Source organism: Elephantulus edwardii, unplaced genomic scaffold (assembly GCF_000299155.1).
Source record: "Elephantulus edwardii isolate Elephantulus edwardi_28Jun2011 unplaced genomic scaffold, EleEdw1.0 scaffold00135, whole genome shotgun sequence".
Classification (NCBI taxonomy): Eukaryota; Metazoa; Chordata; class Mammalia; order Macroscelidea; family Macroscelididae; genus Elephantulus; species Elephantulus edwardii.
In genome coordinates, this window is record NW_006399885.1 from 6,148,829 (window position 1) to 6,169,520 (window position 20,692).

Sequence of the window (20,692 nt, forward strand, 5' to 3'; positions counted from 1 at the left end):
GGGGTGGGCAGGGAGAAAAGTGCAACAATGAATGAATGGAAATCCAAAGTCTCTGTAAATTTTCATTAAAATTAATTAAAAATTGATTAAATTATAAAAAAATATTGTCTCTCTGTGCTAATACCTGACGTGGGTATTCAAAATCTGTAGCGGTAAGGGAGGGCAACACTATTTCAGTTCACATACTTTGGGTGTGCCAACAGGAGGGACCAGCCACCAAAGGAGGACATCACACTTGGTAAAGCAAGGTCAGCAAAAACCCCCAGGAAGACCTTCAAGATGAATTGACACAGTAGCTTATAACACTGGGCTCAATCACAGCCAACAACTGTGCTTGCTGAGGCAAGCCTGGCAGTGTTTCACTCTGTCATACATGGGGCTACAACAGCTGGAGCAGATTCGATGGTACCTGACAACCCAACAAATGGTAAGTCAGGGGCAGTGGTCGTTCAGTGGCAGAAGTCTCACCTGCTACAGGGGGCTTGCATGTCATTATGTGCTAAATGGATTTCAGTGTAGTGTCCACACTAAGATGAGGAAGAAAGGCCCGGTGATTAGCCACTGAAATTCCCAGGTAGCATAACAGTGAAGATGATGGCACAGGGACAGACATCATTTTGTTCCACTGTGCAACAGGGCTGCCACGAGCTGGGGCCAACACCCATCAGTTGTTGCTGCCAAGGGTGGGGAAATCAGAGCATAGAGCAGGGAACCCTGGGACAAAGATCCTCATCAAAGTGTTCCCTCCTCTCCCCATCGCCTCTGAGCACTGAGACTGCTGACCCATAAGGGCACTCAGCTCTATTTCCTGTGTCGCTCTCCAATCCAGACCTAGGTTTGGCCATAGGGTTTCCTGTCTCTTGCCAAGCACCACTACATTTTACCTTTGGCTTGTGTGTGTCTACTTCCTCTTGCTGGCCAGGGAATGGGTAGATGGCACCCATCCATCTGCCCCATGCCCCGCCTTCTGCAATGTATCCACACCCATCCTCTGGCTCCTGACTACTGCACACACCGAGAACTCAATTTCAGGTTTCACACAGCATGGGCAGGGAACTCTTAAGCCTCTTTAGAAACTGTGCTGAACATTAGACACTCATCACCTCACTTAATTTACACAAGTGTCTTGGAGCCCAGACTGTCGATGTTACATGGCAGTGAGACCTTGGATGGGTAACTGGCAGAGAGGAGGAAAGGGGGCTCAGACAGGTTGTATACTTGCTTGTCAGTCCTCACTCCTGGCCACACTGAGTTCATGCCCATGGGCACACTCATCACCGCACACACCACCACCAGGCCTGTCCGTCCCTTCCCAACAGGATGGGTTCCTCACATCTGCCTTGGATGCTACAGTGACCGTTGGAGGATAAGGGCTGCTGTCCTAGGCCTCCACAGCCCCTTCCCTGGTCACCCCTCTTCTCAGGATTCACAAACAAAACCAGGTCAACTCCTTTGAAGGCATCATCCTTTATCTTAAGGAGTCCCAATGGTACAGTGGATAGCATCATGGTGCTAACTGAATGGTCAATAGTTCGAACCAATCAACAGGAGAAAGTTGAGGAAGTTTCTTCCCATAAAGATTAGCAGTCTCAGAAACTCTATGGGGTAGTTCCTGCAGGGTCGCTGCAAGTTGGAATCCACATGACAATGACGTTTTTCTATTGCCATGCCTTTAACTAGGTGCTGTCAAGTCAGTGCTGAGTCATGACGATGTCAGGTGTCGGAACAGACACGTGCTCTGTAGCCCATGGTTTCAATGCTGGTTTGTTAAGAAGTAGATCGCTAAGCCTTCCTTCTTCCAAGGTGTCTCCTGGAGAACTGGAACCCCCAACCTTTCCGTTTCCATGCAGAGTAACTAAGGATGCATTTACTCTTTGTATTACCTAGAGACTCCCAGCAAACATAATTTATTTGCTGTTTAGAGGTGTCACTGAGTCAACTGCAACTCAAAGTGATCTTATGTGTTGTTGTGTATGGTCGAGCTGGAACCTAGTCATAGCTGACCGACCATCTAACAAGTTTTCAGAAGCAGTTAAATCACATAGGAGAAGAATGTCCATCTTTCTCCTGTGCAGCAGCTGGAGGATTTAAACCATGTGCCTTTTGGTTGGTAGCACAATTCTTTACCTCTAGGCCATCGAGCAGTCGGTTCCAAATCAATGGGCACAACAACAAGGCCATCAGAGCTCCTCATGTGTCATTTGTTGTTGTTGGGTGCTGCTGAGTCAGAACTGACCCACAGCTGACCCTTTAGTGGGCTTTTGGAGGCAGTACCTCACACAGGAAGTGACTATTTTTCTCTTGTGGTGCAGCTGGTGGATTCAAACCGTGTGCCATTGGGACTGCAGGGCAGCTTCTTATGACTAGGCCACCAGACCTTGTCTGATTATACTTCACTTTACTGCACTTCAAAGAAACTGCCTACCCTTACCCACCCTACCTCCCTGACTTTTAAAACAAATGGAAGGTCTGAGGCCACCTTCATCAAGTCTATTGTTGGGTACTGTTGAGTCAGGACAGAGCCATACTCGACCCTCCAGAGCATATTCAGAGGCAGTTAATGGCCTGGCTCGGGAGAAGACTACCCATCCTTCTCCCACAAAGCAGCTGGTGAATTTGAACCACATGCTTTCCGGATTGCAGTGTAGTGCCTTCCCACCAGGCTACCAGAGCTCACTTCATCAATTCTACTCGTGCTATTTTTCCAACAGTGTGTGCTCACTTCGAGTCTCCAAGACACATTTGGTCATTCTCATATTACTTCAATCATTTTTGTAATGTTGTTGTTGTTATGTGCTGTTGAGTTGCTTGCAACTCATAGCGACCCTATGTACAACAGCTCTAAATTCTGCTCTGTCCTGTGCCAATCTCATTGCCTCCGACACACTCATCCCGATTGCCCCAGTCACTGAACCAATCCATCTCCCAGAGGGCCTTCCCCTCCTGTGCCTGCCCTCCACCCTCCCAAGCATGATGTCCCTCTCCAAGGACCGGTCTCTCCTTACAACATGACCAAAGTATGTCAGACTCAGAATCCTTGCCGCCAAGGAGCAGCCCGGTTTAACCCTCTCCAGGAAAAATCTGTTTGTTCTCTTAGCAGTCTATGGCACCCTCAGCACTCTTCTCCAACACCAAAGCTCAAAAGTATCAATTCTCCTTCTGTCCTCCCTGGTCACTGTCCAGCTCTTTGACGCATAATAAGTGATTGCAAAGACCATGGCCTGTACCACCTTAGTCTCCAGAAACACACCGTTGCTCTTTAGTACTTTAGAGAGGTCCCTAACAGCAGACTTTCCCATGGCAACAACGTCTTTTAATTTCCTGGCTTCTGGTGCCAAGAGTGTTGATTGTGGAGCCAAGCAGACTAAAGCTGTGAACAATCTCGATCTCTTCACCATTCATCCTGATGCTGCCAATTGGTCCAGTGGTGAGTATCTCTATCTTGACATTGAGCCTCAATCCATATTGAAGGCTGTAGTCCTTGACCCTCTGCAGTAAGCACTTCAGGTTCTCCTCAGTTTCAGCAAGCAGGGTTGTGTCATCTGCATAACATAGACTGTTGACAGATCTTCCACCAATCCTGATGCCACATTTCTCCTCATAGAGCCCAGCCTCCCTCATGATCTGTTTTGCATACAGGTTGAAAAAGTATGGTAACAGGACACATCCCTGGCGTATGTCCTTCCCAATTTTGAACCACGCAGTGTTACCTTGCTCTGTTCTGACGACTGCCTCTTGGTTCAAGTATAAATTTCGCATTAGCACGATCAAGTGTTCTGGGATTCCCATTCTTCTCAGAGTCAGCCACAGTTTGTTATGGTCCATACAGTCAAACGCCTTTGCATAATCAATGAAGCACAGATAGACATTCCTCTGGTACTCCCTGGTTTCAGCAAATATCCATCTAACATTAAAAGATTTTTTTAATTGTGATTTTAACAAAAGTTTACAGAAAAGTTAGATTTTTCACTCATTAATTGTTGTACACTTTATGCTCTCTCTCATTATTTTATTATTATCATCTTTTAATATTCATTCACAATTACCTCCCTTTCTTCCCCACCCACAGTCTTCTGCAATGTACCACTTACTTTGGGCTGTTGTGGTACATATAATGCCTAATCATATATTCCTTTTAAAGAGTTCTTTCCTTCCTCTGTTCCACTGCAGTGTTCATTACTTATCCTCCTTTTCTTAATTGTACTCTTAACAGAATATCTATATTTGGCACCAACATAACTTGCATATGTACCAATAAACCAAACAATCCCTGTGACTTGCTTCACCATCATGTCTCCCTTATCCGGGCTGGATCCCCCCAACATCTCCGAGGTCTGCCTGAACTGTGTTTGTTATTTCCAGTGCACACACATAACAGAATGTATATGAAAAACAGCTGCCTCCAAAACTCGCTCAACTAGTGAACTTCAAAAGTAGAAGACAAGAGAGCTTGAGAACAGGCACCTCATTAGAGATGCCCCTGGGCCTTTCCTCCTTCCTCTTTAAAGCCAGAAAGGCCTGGCTTTAGGGTAAAGGATGGAGCATGTGAGAAGGATTTCTTAAATCTTCTAATGGTACCCCAGAAGGAAGGAAACTGCAAAGCCTTGGCCACAAGATTCGGGCTTTTTAGCCACAGCCAAGGAGAAGCAAGGGTCAGGCCGGTGGTGTCCCTGGCCTTGGGCGAGCGTGGGAAGGTGGGCTAGGAACCATGTTCGGGGAGCGCAGGAATGCTGCAGGGAGGAGAGGCAGATAAGGAATGAGCCACTATCTCTTGCCAGCTCCCCTCTCCTGCCCTGCTCTCCCACAGAACTGGCTCTCTCCTTTTCAGCAAGCATACACAGTACAAACTCAATGGCCTTCAAAGATGAGCCTGACATACATACAGACAGACAGACGTGGCAGGAAGGAGGCCCCAGCCTCCCTCCTCCCATGCGCCGTCCTGTCCAGCTGAGTGCGGTCTGCCTCCAGGACAACTACGCTCCCCAACTGCAACCCACAACAAGACTCTATAGGCGGAAGCTCTGATTCTCAATATGGATGCTCCTGGGTAGTTTCCCCTCTTTCCTACAATTTTGGTTAGGGAAATGGAGTCCAGGCTGGCTTTGCCTTCCACATCTGTCCAAACACATAAGTCATAACCACATCCCTGTCTTCTACCAAGCAGCAGAGAGGGCTATGCAGTCAAGGCCGGCGGCCTCTGGCTGTCAGCTCCTCTCTCATTCATTTCCAGAAGAGTTACTAGTGTTTGTTTAAGGCAAAAACCTGTGACAGGACTTTTTCTTTAACACATCCTACTGAAGCAACCATGTAAAGCAGTGAAATTTCTGTCTCAGAAATGTTTCTTTTGCTTTCTTACTTCCTTTTCCGAATACATGGTGTATAGTTTCCAACTTCCTACTGTAAGAAGGCATAATTTCTTCTGTATTAACATTAACATCTCATAGTCCATCCTCATAAAAAAACTATGGAAAACGAAGGGTGAAGCAAGAAGGAGGCAGTATTGAAACTTCCAAAATATTGTAACTTTCCAAAATCAATTCACAGCCTAGAATAGTATACATCTTAAATGACCACAGAACATACTGATCTACCCCAACAAGCTCCTGAATCCAAGCAGCCCAAATAACAGAAGTGAAAGAGACCAATTACCCAAATCCACAAATCACAGGAGTGGTGTGGGTCTTCCTATTTTTTCTATTTAAACCTAAAATAGGTATGAGTCTTCCTATTTTTTAAAAATTTCATTTTACTGAGCCCCATTTACTACTGTGCCAGCAGCAAAACTAGCTTCTCTGATTCACTAGAACTAAAATTACCTATGAGGCATTTTGCAAGGAAGAACATAAGAGCTTTTATGTGCAAACTTGTGTTTGGCAAGATAGGGCAGAGAGGGGGATAGAGAGGCAGAGAGGGAGGGAGGGAGGGAGGGAGGGAGAGAGAAAGGCAGAGAGAGAGAGAGAGAGCTCTCAGCACACGTACCCATATGCAGGCTTTCTAGACTCCAAAATCTTGCTATTTCCCCTCGAGCCACCATCCTGGGGTTTGCACCCCAGGACGTGGCAAGCAGGGCTGGAATCGGAGAGGCCAATCCTCTGGGAAGGGAATCACAGAGGAGCCCCAGGGCTTCAGCGATGGAAACTGCAGAAAAAGCTTATTCACGGCTTGGCCTCTGTGTGTGTTCTGGCCAAGCGGAGAGCTGACAGCCCAGTGTGACGCTGTCTAGCACCGCAGGGACAGGGACAGCCGGCGGGAGGAAGTGCAAAGATGGCCAAGGAGGCGCGGCACAGACCCAGGCGCGCTCACAGGCACATCAGGTGCACGCAGACGCCGCCAGGCCGCCAGCCACAACTCCACTGCCTCCCAGGCAGCTCTCGGAAAGGTTTCTGTTTTGCAAGAGAAAAGCACAGGGGTCGCTCAGTTCACAAGCGGAGTTAGCGCTTGCACACTATGGCATGACAAAAATGTGAGTTATGACCCCGCGCTCTGCTAACTGCACATTTAGGGACTGGCTTTGAAAGCTACAGAACTTCTGTTTTAAAAGCATGTGTGTAATTAGGTGATTACCATTCTAAGACAAGCCAGGAACGTGAGTGTATTTACAACAAAAAATATTTACCCTATTTGTCAAGGGGAGGGGGGAAACTGAAGACCCTCTTTCTAGATAGTACAGGGTTTATTTTTATTTCCTCATTAATACCTTTCTGTGTTTTCTGAATTATTTATAGTCAAGTGCCTTTTTCTCTATCCTAATATGAAACTATGATTATTAAGCAAACAATCTGTTTCCTTAAATTTCCTCACTACAGGAAGACTAGCATGTGACCAAGTGTCTACTACCATTTAAACTAAGTGAATAATGAGATAACATGTGCATCATCTCTCAATAAAAGATGGCTTTAAAAAAATTAGATTGCCAATTAGTAAAATGTATGCTTTATCATACCTGAGTTTGGAACCACACTCCATGGGTTCAAATTTGGCATTAGAGTAACTAACTACTTTTTTTTTTTAGTAGCATCCACTTCCTAAATAGCATGCCTCTGGAAACTCTGGGAACTTTAATAAATGTCGATAGTTGTAGAGGGGCTTCAGGCCTTTTGATCATAAGGTCACTATGAGTCGTGCTTGACTCGAAGGCAATCAACAACAACTTAATTATTTTAATTTAACTTTAAATTATTTTGATTGCTGACATGATGCACATTCTTTGAAAATATTCAAAATTGGAAAAAAATAACATGATAAACATTTAACCCTGAATCAGTTTTTGTCTAGTGATGGATAATAGATTTCTGATATTCTTCTGAACTAATTTATCTTCCAAAATGTCTGCAAAATCCTTCCCATATTTCCTCTATCCCACCAATAAATAAATCAGGTGATCCTAATTAAGATTTTGCTTCTTGAGTTTTCCTCAGAGATTGAGAAATGCTATTAAAGATTCTTTTAAAAAGCACAGAATATTTTATTAACCATTATTACAGGAAGAGCCCAAAATAGGTAACAGTCAACTCACTATGTAACCAGAGCCCCTTCTTCCTTTCATAGTATCTTTTTTTAAATTTTATACTGGTTGTAACTAACTTCTTCTTATTAGGAACCAGGGAGCAGCAGGAACTGACCCACAGCTGAGCCTCCAGCAGGTTTTCAGAGGCTATACATTGAACTGGAGGAGACTACCCATCCTTCCATGGAGCCACTGGTAGTTTTGAACTGCATACCTTCCAGGATGGCAGCACAGCTCCTGATCACTAGGCCACTCAAGCTGGCTCTGACTCATGACTATACACTATTGACTCATCTATACACTAGAGAAACAGCAGTACATGGGGTGCCATGCCGCACTGGAGCCTGCTGCTGTAAGTCACCCTGTCAATCTAGCTCATTGAAGGTCTTCCTCTTATTTGTTGGCCCTCCACGTTATCCAGGCACGTGCCCCTCCTGATAACCTGACAAAAGTGTGTATGACAAGCCTCCTCCTTTCTTCTAAGGAGCATTCTGGCTACATTTACCACAAGTCAGATTTGTTTTTCTGGCAGTCTATGGTTTTGTTCAATACTCTTCACCAACACCACATACAGTTCAAAGGTAGCAGTTCTTCTTTGGTCTTTCTTATGCCTTGTCCAATTTTCACATGCATATGACATGACTGAAAATACTGTGGGGCTTGGGGCAGGTGCACCTCAGACTTTAAAGTGACATCCTTGCTCAGCAGCACTTTAAAGAGATCCTTGGCAGCAGAGTCATCTAATGCAATATTTCACTTTTTTTTGAGAATGCACTTATTAAGATTTAAGTAATGTCTAAATACATGAGTTATGAGGGTTTATTAATATTTATTATTATTATTATTGTTCTATTTATTAATATATTGTTAATGTTTGGTGTTTTAACAATATTTCCCTTGATTACTGCTGGTTTCATGGAGAATGTTGATTGTGGATCCAAGTTAACATGAAATCTTTGATAATGCCAATCTATTCTGTTTATCATGATGTTGTTTATTGATTCAGTTTTAAGGATTTGTTTTGCTGAGGCAAAATCCAGATTGAAGGCTATAAAGTCTTTAAGCTCCATCAGTTAGTGCCTTAAGTCTTCCTCGTTTTCTCCAAGCAGGACTGTGTTGTCCATGTATCACAAGTTGCTAGTGAGTCTTCCTCCAGCCCTGAGTCATCAAGTTGGTAAATTTGCTCTGTTTCCTAGTTTGTGCAGTGGGGTACCTGGAACTCTGATGATCCTCATGGCATTATTTGAACACACACACTTCAGAAGTTCAGAAAAGTGATGGCACTTCATTTGGGATTATCCATAGTAGCTATTCCACTACTAACTGCTCCAAAATGCAGCCCTGATGGCGCAGTAGGTTAAGGCCTCAGCTGTTAGCCAAGAGGTCAGTGGTTCAAACCCACTGATAGCTCCACAGGTTAAAGGTAAGACAGTATGTTTCCACTACATACAATGACCTACAGCCTCGGAAACCTTAGGGGGCAGCTGTATTCTGACCTGGGGCATGGAACTAACATGTGAGGTGCCCTTAAGTGGGCTCCAGCTGACAACTTTACAGAGGGGCTGGAGGATTAGCAGCCTAGCATTCAGCTGTTGCTCCCCCAGTATTCAAAAGGAAGAAAAAGCTTTAAGCAAGGCAAACCACAAAAAAATGTTTGATAGCTCATTTAATAGAGCTCAATCTAGTCTCAGTATAATTATTTCAGTGAACCACAGACTCAAAAAAGACTCCTTGAGTTGACTTGAGTGATCAGTAGAAAGAAAGTGTACGTGGCTATAAAAACCTGGAAGTACCTGTGTGCTAACACACCAGCACCCACAAAACAACAGTCCGAGCTTTGAGTGCAAAGCTGAACGAAGAGCTGTAGTATCCATGCTGATGACTTTGCACCTCTGTGGCTCTCACAGGTGAAAGAGGGCAATCTCCTCTCAAACAATTTACAACCTCTGAAAGTCCACTGAAGGGTCAGCTATGAGTTGATTCTGACTCAAGAGCAATGAGGTTTTCTTTACCTTTAAGTACCTGTGGCCATTTCTACTGATCTGGACCTGGCTAAGTTTCGAGGGGACTCACAGCTTCAATAAGACACAATAAGGGTATTTATTATTGAAGCAAATGAGCCCTGATGACAGTGGTAAGAGTTCTCAGCCACGAGCTGATGGGTCAAATCCATCAGCCAATCCAAAGGAGAACAATGAGACTGTCTCTTCTATAAAGATTACAGAGCGGTGGGTAGTTCTACCACTCTGTCCTACAGGGCTGCTGCGAGTTGGAATCATATCAACATCAAGAGGTCTGGGTTTTAGGTTCTGCTGACATAACGTGATAAACACAGTCAATACCAATCACACTCATATTTGAAGATCAGCTTCCAATATCTATTGTGTGTCTTCTATAATTCTGACTCGTAATGTACAATGGCCCTGTGAAGTTTCCAAGGCAGAAATCTTCAAGCAGCAGCCCATCAGCCTGGGGTGGCTGGGAGCTTTGAACCATCAACCTTTACATCACCAGCCAAGTATTTAGCAGTTATTCCTCAAGTAATTAAAAAAATATTTAAAAAGATTGAACTGTTTGATAACTCACTCAATAAGGATATATGTAATCTTAAGAAAATTATTTCAATGAGCCACAGACTAAAAACACTCATTGGCCCTGGTTTCCAGTGCCACCCTTTCTCCACAAAGTTTCCTAAGCTCCTAAGCATACTTCATGGAACACTACAGTTGCATGATATGCTTCATGGGAGGAATGTGAACACCAGCAACGGCAGTAATCCCCTCTTATAAATCCACAGGGTACATCAGCAACCAAAGGCTCTTCCATACAAAGACACGTGGGCGACACTGTGAGCCCAGTACAACCAATGTTACTTCACCACAAAATTCTCTTTCACACCAGCACAAGAATCACTGAGTGTGTATCCTGGGCCTCACTACTCAAAGCGAGGCTCCAGAGCCAGCCACACTTGCAGAGCCTGGGAACTAGTTAGAAAGGCACAATCTAGGATCTCTGCTGAGGTCTGCTGGGTCAGCGCCTCAATTTTAACAAGATCCCAGGTGGTTCAAAAAGCACCTTCAAGTGTGAGCAACATCATTCTACAGCAACTCAAGAACATCTGCCGGACATGTGACAAGCCCCGCTACGATGCAAACTCCTAAATTCCAGTGGGTTTTATCACAAAGATCCAGAAATTCACTAAGACCAGGGACTGAACAGGAAGGCTGGCTTCATTCAGAATGGAGAAGTAAAAGTAATTAGCAACTAATTCTACTGAAGGTCTAATTTGAAAAGCTTAAACTCCAGCAGGAGGCCAACAAAACCCAGAAGCCTTCCATTTTACCATTTTTCCTTTCTTTTCTTTTTTGCTGTTAACTTGCTAGTTTTCAAGTAGATAGGCAGTCTTTGTCAGACTATTCTACATTCCCTTCTCACCAGCCTTTGGTACTGACTTCTGTTTCCCAAGGATTGTCCCTCCATCTAGAGATGGGGTCAGGGCACTGGTCTGCGATCCTTGGGACTTTAGAAACTTCAACCGCAGGCATTCACTAAGAAAACAAGCTCAAAGCAAAAACAGAGACAAAAGGAGGAAACAGAGCAGACAGATACTCCACATGAAGTGTCCCCTCAAAGTGTCCCCCCCAAAGTGTCCCCACCAACCCTTCTCAGACATCAAGGGGAGAAGCAGTTGCTCCTGGCGCAGAAAACAAAGACTGAAAAAGAAATAACTTTATTAGTAATATTTTATGTGTTTAAGAGATGGGATTCTCAGAGCAACAAGGACATTCAACAAGCACCTTAAACAGAGTCGAAGGAGTCTGACTATTTCCACACCACTCGGCTCTTTGGACACCACCTTGCCAGGACGGGGCACCAAACTAAGCAAAAGGATCAGTTCCCCCAGAGCACAGACAGGTCCAAAGTGTATCTCTATTATCAAATATTTAGAAATCAGACAAGAGACATGACCACCTTGATTGTATGGATAGAAGACACTGAATTATTTGCTGTAAAATGGCCCTACTGGAGGGGGGTAAAGAAAGACCTCCACCATCAAAACCCACCACCGTCAAGTCAATTCTCATGCATCTGGACCCTGTAGGACAGAGCAGATCCCCTCAGGGTTTCTAAGGCTGCAGTCTTTACAGAAGCACAAAGCTTCATCTTCCTCCCCTGAAGTGGCTGGTGGGTTGGAAATGCTGATAGCTGAGCTGACCCAAGCAAACCCACTACCAAGGACTCTCTTTCGCCTCACAGTGGTCTTGTAGGACAGAATGGAACTGCTTACAGGGTTTCCAAATGTGTAAATCTTTATGGGAGCAAATTGCCTCATCTTTCTTCCTCAGAGCATCTGGTGGGTTTAAAATGGCATTTGGCTGGCAAGCAAATTATTTAACCACGATGACAGCAGTGCTCCTTAAACCCACATGTACTTGCTTACGTGGGTCCGCACAGGAAGGAAGCACCACGAAACTAGAGCAGAGGGAAGCGGGGAGGCATGCATATCTCAATCTCCCAGCAGTGTGGCCCGCCTTTCACCTCCCCAAGATTGGCCAGTTGGACAGGAAGGACCCTTCTGTGTGGACAACACCATTAGCATATTCTATCTCACCTGATGGTCTGTGTAGACAGACTCTCAGCACTGGTTATCTGCTCCCTAAGCAGCTTCCCCACACCGCTCTCTCCATCACTACCCCAGAGCAGGAGTCTCTTGACCTGCCAGGGACGTCCTTAACCTAGGAGTACCCAAGAAATATGGGTGTCCCCATCACGTCTGGATGGGGTCCATCACCCAGAGCTATGGAAGCTGGAGAGGAAGGAGCTACTGGACAGGAGCAGTGCTATTCTTCAGTACAGCATCACTGTCGATTTTATAAAAGAGCAGCACATAAGCCAAGAGCCAAGGAACTCCCATGGGTCACCATGAATGGAAGCCAACTCAGACACACAACTACTAACCTCTAGTTCAGCTACGCTGTTTTCCAGAGAAATCTAAGTAGACATAAAACATTTCCTATAGAGAGAAATAGGGAGCACAGATGGTGTGGTGGTATGGAGCTGGGCTGCCAACTCAAAGGCAGGTGGTTCAAATCTACTAGCTGCTCCATGAGAAAAGGGTGGGCGATCTCTTCACATGAGACTCCCACTGCCCCATAAACCTGCTGGAGGGCCAGCTATGAGTTGGTTTCCAAGCAGTGGCACACAACGACATACTGAGGAGCAAGCATATAACATATAACACCTAAACATAGCAACCACAATAAGGGGCACAACAGAAGATTCTGAGAAGGGCTCAACACAGGGCAGGGCTTCAGTCTAGTGCACAGGGAGGTGACAGGCAGTACCTGAGAGCAGCAGCATATGCTAACCCATAATTCAGTGTTTCACCACATGTGGCTCCTGTACGGCCAAGGCAGAAGCCTTGATTGAAGTCTAAACGAAACATCACTCAGCAGCCGCAGGCTTGTCACACTGGAAGGGAGGGGCCCCGTGATATACTGCACACAGGAAACGAAGGCTGAGCTTCCAACAGTAGGTGTGCGAACCACTCAACGTTCACACAGAGACAGCAAAGAGGGCAAGTTCTTCTGTACAGCTTCAAAGTGGCTGCTTTTCCTCCCTGTGCAATGTGGACTTGACAAACAAAAGGACGGAAACTTTACAGACACTCTGGTGCTGTGTGTAACATAGCTGGCTGCTAACTGAAAGGTTACCAGTTTGAATCCCTCAGCTGCTCCATGGGAGAAAGATGGGCAGTCTCCTCCCGTTAAAACTACAGAGTTCCAGAAACCCAATAGGAAGTTGCTAGTTTGGTTTGTGTTACTGGTTTTTCCCCTCCACAAGTGGGTGTCAGCTGGCTGGACTTTTTGCTTGGCTAATTTAGCCAACAAGGAACCAAAGGCAGAGGGTCTACTTGGTTTATCGTAGTCAACAGCTTCGGGCCAAATTTATTAATGTCAGGATAAACATTCTTTAAGTGGTTCAGCAGTCGTTTGTCTATCTGCTGTACTGAAGTACCTTGGTATTGCTGTGATGCTGAAAACTGTGCCATAGTCATGTCAAATATCATAATGGTTACCCATCATAGACAGTGTTTGGAGGAGCTTCCAGATTGATTAAGGTTTGGAAGCAGGAGTGGCATCCACTTCCTAAGTCAGATGCCTCTCTGGACACTCTATGAATTAGAGAAATGTTGTTAATTATAGAACAGAGTTCAGGTCTTTTGTTCATAGGGTCGCTATGCATGGTATTCGATTTGATGGCACTTAACCACTGCTAAGTGAGACTCGTGTTGTATTTCGGAGGAACATTTTTCTACTTTGTAAATCACTCTTTGTCACTTTCTGTACTGAGGTAATCTGAGTTTGCTGTGATGCTGAACTTTGTGCCACTGGGGTGTCAAATGCCGTAATGGTTTCCCAATGTGGACAGTGTTTGGTGGAGCTCCCATTTGCAAACAGGTTTGGAAGCAGGAGTAGCATCCACTTCCTAAACCATATGCCGACGGAATCTCTATGAACTTGGAGAAATTACGCGAGTTATAGAAAGACATTAGGTCTTTTGTTCATAGAATCACTATGAGTCATGCTCGACTCAACGGCAATCAACAACATGAGAAAACCGTGCTCAGAGATAGTGGGTTTAGTGGGTGGGCTTAAATTAAATGTACTCTCCTAACCCTTCCAGCCTACTTCACTATCTCCCAAACACTGACCGAAGAAAATAAACACACATCTTAGAACTTAAAGGAGAACGCCTAAGTCCCAAACTGCCCTTTAAAATGGAAGGTGCCGCTGCTTTTCTCATCCTCTGTGACTTTTCATACTCCAAGGCCTAGTTACTTATTTCATTTTACTTCTGTATTTATCTTTGGTTCTTTAAGACTGAACATGTTTCAACACCAAACAGACAAATGAACAAATAAAGAAAATATTGCCATTGTGTTACTTCCAACCCTGCAGAAGAGTAGAAGCACTCATGGGGATTCTAAGACTACAAAACTTTACAGGAGCAGACTGCCTAATTGTTCTCCATGGAGCTGCTGGTGGGTTTGAACCACTGACCTTCTGGTTAGCAGCTTAGTGCTTTAATCTCTATACCATGAGGGATACTTTGTTTCAAACCTAACCAGAGTAAAATAGGCATTAATTTTTCCTCCCTTGTTTTAGGAAAAGATGATTATTAGGACATAGTATTAAAAGCCAACAAATAAGCACACAAGTAAATATGTGTATTTATCTGTGCAAATAATTCTGTTTATGATTGAAATAGTATTAAAAGCCAACAAATAAGCACACAAATAAATATGTGTATTTATCTGTGCAAATAATTCTGCTTATAATTGAAAATATCTGGGAGGCAGTGGGTGAACAGGAAAGGAACACAGGCGCATCCAAGTCAGTGAGACTGGATTTGAGCACTGGCTCCATCTACCACTTAAACCTTGCTTAACCGTACTGGAACAGTTACTGGGTATTTTTAAGCTTTAGATTCTTCATCAGGTAAGATTACATCATGCTGATCTTTACAGTGATATGTAGAGAGTAACTGTTAATTATTAGTTCCCTTCCTCTCACCAGCAAAGAGATGTGTTAGAGAACGACCTTAAGACTTGCAGGCAACATGGTTTTAGGCCTTTGTGTCCAGTTTATAGTACTTGTCCCCTATTTTTGTAATTGCTAAATTCCTCTTCTCTGTTTCACAGCCTAGTTATGACAGTGTTAGGTGTCAGGGAAACCATTTTTATTGCAAGAACGATGTGCCTAAGAAAAAGCAAAATGATCCACCATGTTTTCTAAATAAAGTAGAACCAATATTCAGTACTTTTTGATATGAGAATATAAAGTGGGCTGGGGAAAGGAGAAAGGAGTTGAACCAGGCACATGAAATCTACAACGAATTATGAAAGGTCTTTGCTAGTAATACCTCAACCACCTTCCTTGAAAACTGTCACTACTGCTCTCAGGAGGGACTAAGCAAGTCATATTGAACTTTCTATTTTCTCCTTCTGATTTTGTACTTTAAAAAAATTTTGAAAAGCAAGCTCAGTAACATGTAGAAATAGGAAGAATAAGAGTCTATGGGTAACCAGGAAAAAAAAATCCCAGAAATAAAGTTTTATGGTACGTTTAAATAACGAAAACTCCCATATACTCATTCTTAACACCTATTATTGCTTTTACTCTTATTTCCTTTCCAAAAAAATTTTGGTGGCATCTCTAGATGATACTTTAGAAAATCATTAGGTTATGCTTGGAATCGGGGATCAAGAGAATCAGCAATAGCGTTCACTAAGTTCCCTCCTAATGACCAACTTTTATGCATTTAGCAGGATTCTTTGGTGGCCTTTTCTTCTACTAACTTAAAGGATGGCAGTTCAGACCTACCCACTGGTGCCACAGAATAAATATCCAACCTCCTGCTCCCACAAAGATTAAAACCAATATGAAGCTGTTAGTCCTACAGTTACACACAGGGTCACCAAGAATCATAATCAACTCAATGGTAACGATTAAAAAATGCATTTAAAACTTAACTCAAGAATCAAAGCTTTACTCATCTTTAAGTGAGGTAGTGTAGCTCCATTCAGGGAGATTAAGTGACTTGTCCGGTTAAGACACTAATCAGAGCCACATCAGTAATCCAAAACTCCTCCATGGACACAGCCCAATCTGCTTCTCTTTAGTTCTCTGTTACAGAACTCATAAGTACTAACTGTGTCCTAGTCATTCTGACATGTTGATATATCACATTAGTAGAGCCTGTTACTTGTGGCGGGGATCCAGGAAGCATCCAATGATGATGAAAGGAACATACAGAGTTGCTGTACCAAATAGAATTGGCTGACACATAACCATTTCACGAAGCAGGACAGGATCAAGAACCGGTGAAAAGATGGCTGCACCAGCACCCCATAAAAAGAGGTTGTCTAATGCCCAGGTGTGGCTGAGGAAAACCAGAGTGGGCACTGGCTGCTGAGAGAACGGGCACGCATGTAAGGCTCCAAGATGAAAAATAATGAACCAGATGATGAGATCAAGGAACACATAATACCTACTCATATTATAACCAGAAAACCAACTTTCAGAAGTAGAAAAGAATCTCCTTGAACATGGATCAACATGGATTGGGCGTAATGTTGCTCTCTGTGGCCTAATAGCAATCAGTCTTTTTCAATGCATCTAAAATGTGACACAGGCTCGGATTGTTTCTGGCTTACCAATGGCAGTTATTCCATTTATGATAGCACACTTAGCTTACAAAGGTTTTGTAAGCTTACCTTTGAGCACAGGCTATTTGAGCTGTGAAACTTGTATGTAACACAGGGTGGACTGGTTGGTCTTGTTTTTGGAGGTCTTTACTCTTGTTGTCTTGGCTTTACCTGCGAATGGTGGCCTAGCAGACAGGTAAGTGTCAGCCTTGCTACCAGAGAAAGGAAACACCTTAACTCACTGGATCAGGATTTCTAAACCTGTCTTTAGAAAGATGCTTTTGCCCATTTTGCTTCAGACTGCATTTGTAGCTTATCTTGAGTCTAGGCAGTATAAGTTACTCATAAAAGTCCTTCATTTGCCTCAACCTGACCTAGAAACTCCCAAGATTATTTACAATCTTAGAAACAAGTATATATTAAAAAAATAAAATAGTTTTTAAAAATTAAAAAAAATACCCAAACAAAAAACCACCAATGGGAACAAAGGAAGAAATTTAAGCTGCTCTGAAGGAACTGGCAAATAAGGCCCCAAGAATTGATAGAATACCAAGTGATGTATTTCAACAAGCAGATGCAGCCCTGGATTTCTTCACCAAGTTGTTCCAAGAAATCTGGAGGACAGCTACCTAGCCAACTGACTGGAATAGATCCATATTTCCATTCCCAAAAGAATGTGCAAAGTATCAAACAGTATCACTAGTATAACATACAAGCAAAATCTTGCTGAAGAATAACCCCAAACAACTAGAACAGTACATCAACAGAACTGCCAGAAATACAAGTAGGGCTCAGAAGAGGCCATGGTACTAGAGATATCATTGTCAATATCAGCTGGATCTTGGCTGAACGTAGAGAGTACCAGTAGGTTGTCTGTGTTTTATCAATGATGCAAAGGCATTTGACTGTATGGATCACAACAAACTGTGGCTAGAATGGGAGTCCCAGAACACTTAATTGTGCTAAAGTGAAACCTAGACTTAGACCAGGAAGCTGCTGTCTGAAGAGAGCAAGGGAACACTACATGGTTCAAAATCAAGAAAGGAGTCTACCAGGGATGTATCCTTCCTTCATACTTTTTCAATCTGTGTGCATAATAGGTCATTTAAGAGGCTAGACTTTATGAAGAAAGTGGCATCAGAGTTGGAGGAAGACTTACCAACAACCTGCACTATGCAGACGACACAATCTTGCTTGCCAAAACTGAGGACAACTTGAAGCTTTTGCTGGACTGAAGCCTTCAAAATAGATTGCAGCTCAACATTAAAACAAACAAAAATAAACCAAAACAAAAAAACTACAAAAACACACACACAACAAAGATTCTCACTACTGGGCCAAGGATAGTATCATGATAGATGGATAAAAAATTGAGGTTGCTAATAACTTCAACTTGCTCAGATCCACAATCAACACTCATCAGTCAGGAAATAAAAAATGAGTTGCTTTGGGAAAACTGCTCTCCCGAGGGTTAAAAAGCAATGATGTCAGTCTAGACATCAATGTGTACCTGATACAGCGCATGGCCTTCTCAATTGCTGTATATCTGAAAGGTGGACAATGAATAAGGATGACAGAAGAACTGACGCCTTTGAGTTGTGGTGCTGGAGAAGAGCACTGAATTGCCAAGAGAAAAAATGTCTGTTCTGGGAAGGGTTAAACTAGGTTGCTCTTTGGAGGCAAGGATTGTGAAACTCCATCTCGCACACTCTGCTGTTGCCAGGAGGGACCAGTTCTTGGAGGACATCATGCTTAAAAGGGTGGCGGATCCGTGCAGGAGAGGAAGACTGTGGTTGAGATGGATTGGCACAGTGACTGAGACAATGAGGTGAGGTGTGTCAGAGAAGATGAGGTTGCCTCAGGCTAGTTCAGAGTCACTGTTCACAGGGGCACAATGAGTCACAGTTGACGTGATGGCACATAACAACAAGAGAAGTTAGTCGGTGGAATAGCGGGCTAAATGTTAGGTAGCTTAGTGGATTAAGGCTAGCAGTTTGCACCCACCAGCCATTTAAGTAGATAGATTAAGTCCTCTTTCCCTGAAAAGACTGAAGCCTTGGGAATCCTAGCAGTCAGTTCTGTTCTGTCCTACAGGGTCACTATGAGTCAGAACTAACTGGGTTGGGACTGCTGTTTTTATGTGTTGTCAAGTCGCCTATGACTCCTAGCAAACCTGTGCACGACAGCTCTGAATGAGTCAATCCATCTCATCCAGGGTCTTCCTCTCCTACGCTGTCCCTCCATCCTTGCAAGCATGAAGTTCCTCTCCAAGGACTGGCCCCTCCGGGCAACATGCCCAAAGTATGTGAGATGGAGCTTCAAAATCCTTGCCTCTAGAGAGTATCTTGGTCTCACCCTCTTTGGGACAGACCTGTTTGTTCTCTTGACAGTCTGTGGGATGGGATGGGATGGGATGGGATGGGATGGGATGGGATGGGATGGGATGGGTTAGGATTATAGATGAGAACAGTAAACTCTGAGGATAGTCACTTCACCAAGGTCAGTAGCTGGTTAACAGAGAACTTTGACTCAACTCTGACTTTACAGTCTCTTTTTAATCAAGCAATCAATGAGTATATTTCTTCCTAATAAACTAAAGTAGGTCTTTTTTTTTTAATCAACAGCCAAAAACTACACATAAAACAAAAAGCTACTTTGTTTTGACCAAGGAAATAATAAACCCAAAGTATTTGCATAAATTTGTAACATCCCTGCAAAATGTATCAAAGAAATATGTTTCTGACATTTCTTACAGTTTTGAACAACTTAATTTTTATAAAATCAAATTTGAAATGGCCTAAGTCCATCTGATTAAAAATCTCCCACTTTCTAATTGTTGATATTACAAATAATCTAGAATTGGACAATAGAAGGAAATACACCTAACTAACATTGCTGTCAATACTATTTGATAAAAATAAATACTGATAAGTTCATGTTAATAAGCTTTCCAATACTACTAAACCAAAAGCTCAGATCACTACCATCAAGTCAATTCCGACTAATGGCAACCTTCCCTCAGGTTTCTGAGGCCAGAAATCTTAACGAGAGGAAATGTCCACATATCTCCCTCAGAGCAGCTGGTGGATTCTAACTGTCTACCTTTCAGTTAGCAGCCCAACAATGAACACACAACCCTCTAGTGTGCTCCATAAAATAAAGCCAATATGTTGTTGTTTGATGCCGTCGAGTCGCAGACGACTCATAGCGACCCTATGAACGAATGGCCTGAGCACAAAGCCAATATACATTTTAAAAATAGTAACATGGCAAATAGTTTTTATTTAGTTCTGGATGGATTATTTATTGAGTTTGTTGGATATTTTTGCTATTAAGCCAGAAAAATCAAAACAAAGTAAAACAGAGTTGTTGTTGTGGTTACTGTTTATCGTTGAGTCAAAACTGACCATTAGCTGACCCTCCGACAGGTTATCAAAGGCAATTGCCCATCCTTCTCCCACAGAGAAGCTGGTCACCTTTGAAGCACGTGCCTTTGGGATAGCAGTGCAGTTTCTTGCCACTAGGCCACCCGAGCTCCCTTAAAATAAGAGTTGTTGTAATAGGACCCTTGAATAACACGGGAATTACAGGCACAGACCTCATGAAGTACAAAGTCTTCCTACAATTCCAAGTCTCTGGAACTGCTCATGAAGAGATGATTAGCAACACGTGTGCTCAATGAGATAGCTACAGGGTGGGATGGGGTCCCCTACAAGGGGTGGAGATGGGGAGTCTGCCTATATGTGGATCCATATTGTTCAAATCTGTTGTTTTGGGCAGCTATAGATAAAATATCACTATATCCAAACTTGGTATACCTTCTATTGGTATACCATGTTTGGATATAGTGATATTTTTTTATAGATGGTATACCAATTGACATATTTCAGCTAACAGATGCTGCCGTGGATGTGCTCAACAAGTTATGCCAAGAAATCTGGAGAACAACCACTGGCCAACTGACTGGAAGAAAT

General features: G+C 43.3%; 1 protein-coding gene and 1 pseudogene across 2 annotated transcripts in view; one reads left to right on the forward strand and one right to left on the reverse strand.

The window, feature by feature from the left end:
* SPATA13 (spermatogenesis associated 13) overlaps positions 1–20,692 on the reverse strand; it is a 112,572-nt gene that overhangs the window by 40,054 nt on the left and 51,826 nt on the right. The window lies entirely within an intron of this gene.
* LOC102843164 overlaps positions 16,516–20,692 on the forward strand; it is a 9,235-nt pseudogene continuing 5,058 nt past the window's right edge.